Raw genomic sequence first — 7,883 nt, 5'->3', positions numbered from 1 at the left:
TCATTGATGGATGCCACTGCTGACGAGCTACGCGAGCTCGGTCTCCGGCCACCCGGGCGGCCGTATCACTGAATCGTACTGCCTGTCCCGTCCGTCGTCTTTCGGCAGGCGCTTGCTGCCGCTCACGGTGCATGTGGCAATGTCAGGCCAAGTACTGCCAGCGTTGTAAAGGTTGCCAGTACCCTCCGTTAACGTTAAAGATGGGAGCTGCACCACCCTACTCACCCTTGAAATCATCACCACGTACTGATTGTACATTTTCGGTTCACGTCCACGCAATGTCAAATTTGAATTCCTGCCGCAAGGTTTATTCATCAGTTTGTTTACCCATATCATGGGCCGATCGTACTCTTGTGACTGTTGGAGTTGCTGTTATTTGTTTGGGCTAGCCCGCTTGTATTTAATTCAGTAGTCTTCAGAATAAATATGGAAGGCCCATGTGACGCATTCATGCATGAGAAAGTATGAGGTCATGCTACTAGTTTAGAGTGTGTTAGACCGCGAAGCTCGAAACAAATCTTCAACCACTCATAATTCGTACTTTAGAGTTTTAGAAAAATCTGAAAAAAATTCTTGCGGTAGCCAATGATGTGTACTATATACATTCAAAATCTCAATGCGAGCCATTTTGTGTTATAGGCTACAACAAAATGATAAAATCTGACCAAATTTGTACTTCATAGCACATATTTCAACGCTATATAATTTGTTAGATTTTGCCATTTGTTTTGTATAGCCTAGAATATAAAGTAGTTCCTGTTGAGATTTTACACGTTTGTACGAGACATCATTGGCTATCTTTACAATTATTTTTTTACAGATTTCTTTGAAATTTTAAAATATAATTCTTGAATGTTCTAAAATTAAAAAAACTACATATAGCAAGGTCTTCATTTTTCTGCAGAGATTTAAAAGACTTTTATGGCAGCCTTTTAAAAAACTTTTAGAGATGACAATACAAGACAGCCTTTTAAAAGACTTCTATGAGATGACAATAGACATACACTCGCAATCCTCCCTCACCATGATGCTCACACCGGCGTGTTCCAGGAATGGGTCGAGCTAGGATCTCTGCCACATGCTGTATAGTCTTTTTTTTTTTTTTTTTTTGCATCGCATGCTAAAATTTAAGCGATCTATTTGGTGCTGGAATGTTTCCCGCGTGAGTGGAAGATGGATTTTTTTATATAAAGGAAATATATTAATATCAAAATATATCAATTACATCCCGCCTTTGCAACAACACTCCACCCTAGTGGTAGTACGGATGCACATAGCCAAAAAAGAGTAAAGAAAACTAAGAAATAAAAGTCCCGCTATAGCATTCCAAACCTAGCAATATCAATACAACCACCACCGTGACAACAACTGAAATACAGACTCTTCAAAAGCGACGCCTCCAAGAAGAAAACAGTGCACCAGCGCCGTCGTCGCGCAATCAAAGGTCTTAAGTTTTCACCCTGAAGATAGTCCTCACTCTCAAAACACTGCCTCCAACAAGATCATTGCCAGGCATAACCAGTAAAGGCCAGACCTTGATTTTTCACCCTCAGATGTAAAACTCTGAACGTCACCTGTGCTGCCGCTCCCACATGCATACAACTGCTGCGGAGCCTAAAACGCCAAGCAAATCCCTCAACATCACGGAGACTCGAACCTCCTTTAGCCAGTCCACCAATCCGACCTTCATGATATTCCTTCTTCTGACTTCAACATGGAACAAAAAGTCATCTGATGTCAACACAGAATAGAGCTTCGCGTCGTTTTCTCCGGAACCAAACGGTCGAAATAAAAACATGGGTGCGCGCGACCGAATACCACCCGATCCAGCAAACTCCAGGCAAAAGATGCACTGTTCCATTCGCCAGCGGAGCTTTCCGGAACTCATCTCTCCAGCCAGATCAAGGCAAACTGATCTCCGGAAGATCTTTATCTTCGCTTGCGAGAAACCCGAGGACCGCCACTAAAAACAAAGCAAGACCGGAAGCCCCCACGCCGCCAGTCCCTCCTGCCAGATCACCAGGGAAGAGGACAGCCGCGCGGATCATGTGTACCACCGCCGAACCGTCTCCGGGGGCAGAGGCCGCCACCGCTCCACCGAATCCTCCATGGCTACCGACAGAGAGCATCAGGCCCCGGCCAAGTAGCCATGCCGCCCGGCTTCCTCCATCGGCGCTTCATCACCTCCCATGGAACGCCGCCGTGAAAACCCTCTCCTCCCCCTCGTCGTTCGATGGAAGGGGCGCTGCCATCGGAGCCGGGGCCAGGGCTGGGGGAGCCGGGGCCAGGGCTGGGGCCGCCAGTAGCGGCGACTGAGGGGCGGCGGTCCGAGGGTGGCTGCTCGGGGCGGGGCAGGAGAGGAGGAGGGTGGCGGCTAGGTTACGAGCCGAGTGGAAGATGGATACACACGGTAGGGTACTTGGCTTCGATCTTTGAATGCCAGGTTCACATACGAGCATTTCCTTTTGTCTTCTGGACAAACTACTGAACTCCCCTATATGCCTGCCAGTATGGGAGAGGGACGATAAAGTTTCAGAAGATCGGATAGATATTGCGTACACATGGGCACCAGACCACCAGTGATGTTTTTGAAAAAATTAATTGAAAATCATATTCTAAATTTATAAAAATCTGAAAATAAATTATGATGTAGCCAGTATTTTCTCTCACAGACTCGTGTAAACTTTCAACTGGAAATAATGTGTATTTTAGGCTACACAAAAATAACAAATCCGTAGATCTGAGTATAGTGATTCAAATCTTCAAAATGAAATCAGACTTTGTCATTTTTGTGTATATCAGTAAACAAAACATTTGTAATTCAGATTTTGTACGTTAGTGGTATATATCATCATGTCCTTTTAGAATTTTTTACATAATTCTTCTAAACATAAAAATATAATTTTTATTTTTTTATACGATGAGAGCACTAGTGCCCAGGATCCAAAATGACTTTTCGCGGAAGATCGCACTTTTCCCACTACTGATTTCCTCATGAATACAGACGCCGACGACTTTCAACCATACCTGGCCATGGGCAGCCCGGCCCGAGCGGCCCGGCCCGAAAAACTCGGACCTGGGCCGAGAATTGTTGGCCGACACCCGGGCCGGGCCGGGCCTGGGCAGCCCGAAAAATGAGTTTAACACTACGGCCCGGCCCGCGGCCCGATGGCCCGGCGGGCTTGGTGGGTTTTTGGCCGGGCCGGGCTGGGCTTGGGCCGAATTTTTTTGCGTCGGGCCTACCTCGGGCCGGCCCGAGGCCCGGCCCGGCCCGACACATGCCCAGGTATACTTTCAACACATCATATGTGTATTTTGTCATCTATGAGAGGTCATGTTTCAATCTCTACTACTACCTCCGTCTAAAAATAGGTCTCTTAATTTTGTCTAGTTGCGGATGTATCTAGACACATCTTACTTATAGATACATCCGTACCTAAAAAAAGTTGAGACGCCTATTTTTAGTACTATCAATCTTTTTAGACTTCCATTTACATACTCTGAACTACATTGCACGAATAGTTTACTCTCTATCGTTCTGGTCATGTTTTATCTACTACTTTATGATTAATTTATGTGGAAAATTGACCATATTTCCAATAGTGCCGCTCATTTTTAGTCGCACATATCTCCGTGACTTGGCACGACATATTTCTTTCCAATTCAACCATTTGACTTTGTTAATACAGAGGATATATACATCACATGGAAGAAATCAAACTAGAAATAGGCAACACTTAATATGGATGAACTCTTAAGTTAAATAAAGCATTCTAAAGTCATCATATCTCTAGCTTCGTCAATCGACATCTCCATACTCATTCATGCACCGAGTAAATAATTTCGAGAAACCAATATAATCACAAGTTTGATTAACCTCCGTTTGGATTTCGTCAATCTTAGAAGCTTTGAGTAGCCTTTAGCCACCGTCAAAAGTGTTATATTGTGATCCAAATTCATATACTAAAGGGAGGCTAACTTCTGACGAGCGGAGCGAGGCCCGTCGCCGGAGGCTTGTCCCCTACAGTGTTTTACTTTTCGTTCTTCGTTTATTGTGCATCTCGATTATAACAAGTGGTATCAGAGCCCGTGTTCTTTGGATCTAGGGTTTACGAGATGTCGTCACTAAAGTTCGATCTACCGCAGCTGGACTACACCACGAGATTTGCTTTGTGGCAAGTGAAGATGAGGGCGATTCTCGCCCAATCTTCAGATCTGGATGAAGCGATCGATGCTTTCGGCGAGAAAGCGAAGGATACCTGGACCGAGACGGAGAAGCGGAAAGACCGTAAGGCTTTATCGTTGATTCAACTCCATCTGTCCAATAATATTCTGCAGGAAGTGCTGCAGGAGAAAACCACCGCCGAGTTATGGGTCAAACTAGAGGAGATCTGTTTGTCCAAGGATCTCACGGGCAGATTGCACGTGAAGATGAAGCTGTTCTCGCATAAGTTGCAAGAGGGAGGTTCGGTAATGAATCACCTATCTTCCTGGAAAGAGATTGTTTCTGATTTGCAGTCTATAGAAGTTAAGTATGAGGATGAGGATTTAGGTCTTCTTCTTTTATGCTCGCTGCCTAATTCTTTCAGTAATTTTTGTGACACCATATTATTGAGCCACGACAAACTAACTCTCGCGGAAGTTTATGATGCTCTCCAACAAAAGGAGAAAATGAAATCTATGGTGCAGGCTGAAAGTTCGTCCTCCAAGGCGGAGGCATTAGAGGTCCGTGGGAGGCCTGAGCAGCGAGATAACTACTACCACAACAACAGAGATAAGAGCAAGGGCGACAGAGGTCGCTCAAAGTCCAAAGGACGTGACAAGTTCTGCAGGTATTGTAAGAAATCTAACCACAATATTGATGATTGTTGGAAGCTGCAGAACAAGGAGAAAAGGAACGGAACTTACCAACCGAAAAATAATGATGGTAATGGTAAGGCTGCCGTTGTCACCGGTAAGGGTGAGGCTGCTGTTGTTATTCTTTGGTAGTGATAGTTCTGATGGAGATTGCTTAGCTGTCTTGGCTGCATGTGTTTCACGTGATGATGAATGGATTCTTGAAACTGCATGTTCGTTTCATATTTGTTGTAACAAAGATTGGTTCAGTTCTTATGAGTCTGTGCAGAGTGGAGATTTTGTGCGTGTGGGGAATGACAACCAGTGCAGCATTGTTGGCATTGGTTCTGTTCAGATCAAGACCCATGATGGGATGACACGCACGTTGACAGGAGTGAAACACATACCCTCCATGGCGAGGAATTTGATCTCTTTGAGTACCCTTGATTGTGACGGGTACAAGTACAAAGGTGGGAACAAACTTTTGAAGGTATCATCATGTTCTCTCATTATTATGATTGGTGATATGAATTCTGCGAAATTATATGTCCTTAGAGGTAGCACTTTGCCTGGTATTGCTGCTGCTGTTAGTTCTGATGAAACTAGTAAGACTAACCTTTGGCATAAGCGTCTTGGACATATGAGTGAGGTTGGCATGGCAGAATTGGCAAAGAGAGAGCTAATTGATGGCTGCGATTTAGGTAATCTTGAGTTCTGTGAGCACTGCATCTTTGGTAAGCATAAAAGAGTAAAATTTAATGCTTCCGTTCATACCACCAAAGACATTTTAGATTATGTACACGCTGATGTTTGGGGTCCGTCCCGTAGAACTTCTAACGGTGGTGCTAATTACATGCTTACTATTATTGATGATTACTCAAGGAAAGTGTGGCCATATTTCCTGAAACATAAATCTGATGTTTTTAATGCTTTCAAGAAGTGGAAAGTTATGGTAGAAACCCAAACTGAAAAGAAGGTTAAGATACTCCGTACTGACAATGGTATAGAATTTTGATCAAATGAATTTGATGAGTTTTGCAGCAATGATGGGATGGTAAGACATCATACCATTCCGTACACCCCTCAACAGAATGGCGTGGCTGAACGCATGAACAAGACCATTATTTCGAGGGCTCGCTGCATGTTGTCTAATGCAAAGATGCATAGAAGTTTTTGGGCTGAAGCAGCCTCCACCGCATGTTATCTCATCAACAGGTTACCTTCTGTTCCACTTGATAAGAAAACTCCAATTGAGGTATGGTCTGGTTCGCCTGCTGATTATTCAGATTTGAGAGTTTTTGGTTGCACTGCTTACGCTCATGTTGATAATGGAAAGTTGGAGCCAAGGGCTGTTAAGTGCATCTTCCTTGGTTATGGTTCAGGAGGCTTGGGCCGAAGCGTAGCGTAGTCAGAAGTTAGCCCATACGTCGTGCCCTATAGGGACGCCTGCGGGGGGGTGCGGAGGGAGGCAGCCCCCCGCGGTACGGATCGTTGCCACCGTCTATATATATTCCCTGTAAGCCGCCGCTAGGGTTTTGTCGCATCATTGTACACCCACGGCGTTTGTAAACACCACCGAAATAGTGAAGTTTTGCTGGCTGGCGCCCGTGGTTTTTCCCTTGTGTGTTGCAAGGGTTTTCCACGTTAAAATCTCGTGTCCCCTGCAGTGTTTTACTTTTCGTTCTTCGTTTATTGTGCATCTCGATTATAACAAAAAGGGTGATAATCTAAGTTCATTAGCACATCGTGACCGGCAAACATGACATGTTAAACCACTGCTTCATCATCAGACCGCCGAATTCATAAGAAGACTGTGATGAAAATATGACGAATGAGAAAATGAAAACAACAGTGGCTCCTCTACATTGTCGATTTTGACAAAATTGACCTAAATCTTGAAAAGATCTCACAAAATAACCTGGTTTCGAAAAGATTTCACAAAATAACCTTCTGCTTAGCTCCGCACCAGACGGAGCCATGCTCAGTAGCACGACTCCATCTTAGGTGGAGCCAAGCTGAGAAGCACGTCGCCGTCGCATGTGGAGCCATACTCAATAGCATGGCTCCGTTCCGGCTGGAGCCAAGCTCAGAAGAACAACGCCGTCCAAGGCGGAACCAAGCTCAGTAGCATGGCTCCGTCCTAGGTGGAGTCAAGATCCTTAGCCGTTTTCTAACAACACTTGAGTGGTTTAAGCACCTAGTGAGGAGCGAGTTTATTGAACCCAATAGAGAGGTTTGCATCATCTCGGTTCGCCACCAAGGGATACTCAAGACAGTTATTTTCTATTTTATGATTATTTCCATTTAGATGGTTATGTGTGCAAAATTGTCACCGATGGGTGCTTACACCCCTGCTCCGACGGACAGTCGCCCTACAACTTAACCATGTCAGAAATGACTTCGAGTCACTGATGCGTGCGAAACCTGTCAGAAGTAAGACGCTCTGCTGACATTACTTATTATGCACATGTGAGAAATTTTGTGGTGCCTCCGACATTACAAATATGACCATAATCATGTTGAGCAGCTCATATGGCACTAAGAACAATGAAAACATGAGAGAAATAGATCAAGGTACTACCACAAACCCGTAGTCCAGAGGTGGACTACCACCCCTTGATCATGGTGATAATGAGGAAGACGTTGGAGAAGGTGGAGATCCATTCGGCGGTGATCCCGGCGGAGTTTCCCCCTCCAATCTTCGATGTTGCAGCCTCCGTATTCGTGTTTCTGTGTTTCTACGGCGCTCTCCTCCCGAGAACTCTTCGGGGTCTATATATAGTGGTTTTTAGGTCAAAATACGTCGGTGGGCAAACGAATCAAACGGTTTTGATAATCGAAGGCCAAAAGATAGGGGGTGGCGTGCCCTACATGTCTGGGTGCGCCACCTGGGATCTTTTGGGCCTTAGGCCTCTCTAGGTGTGCTTCGAGGGCTCAGGATGCTTCTCCCGATAATTAAATAACGTTCCAAAAATCTTAGCTCAATTTGACTCCGTATAGGTCTCCCAAAGTGAAAAATACATAAAATAGAGAATTCATCTTCTACA

This window comes from Lolium perenne, chromosome 4, assembly GCF_019359855.2.
Source record: "Lolium perenne isolate Kyuss_39 chromosome 4, Kyuss_2.0, whole genome shotgun sequence".
Classification (NCBI taxonomy): Eukaryota; Viridiplantae; Streptophyta; class Magnoliopsida; order Poales; family Poaceae; genus Lolium; species Lolium perenne.
Note: the sequence above shows the minus strand (reverse complement) of the source record.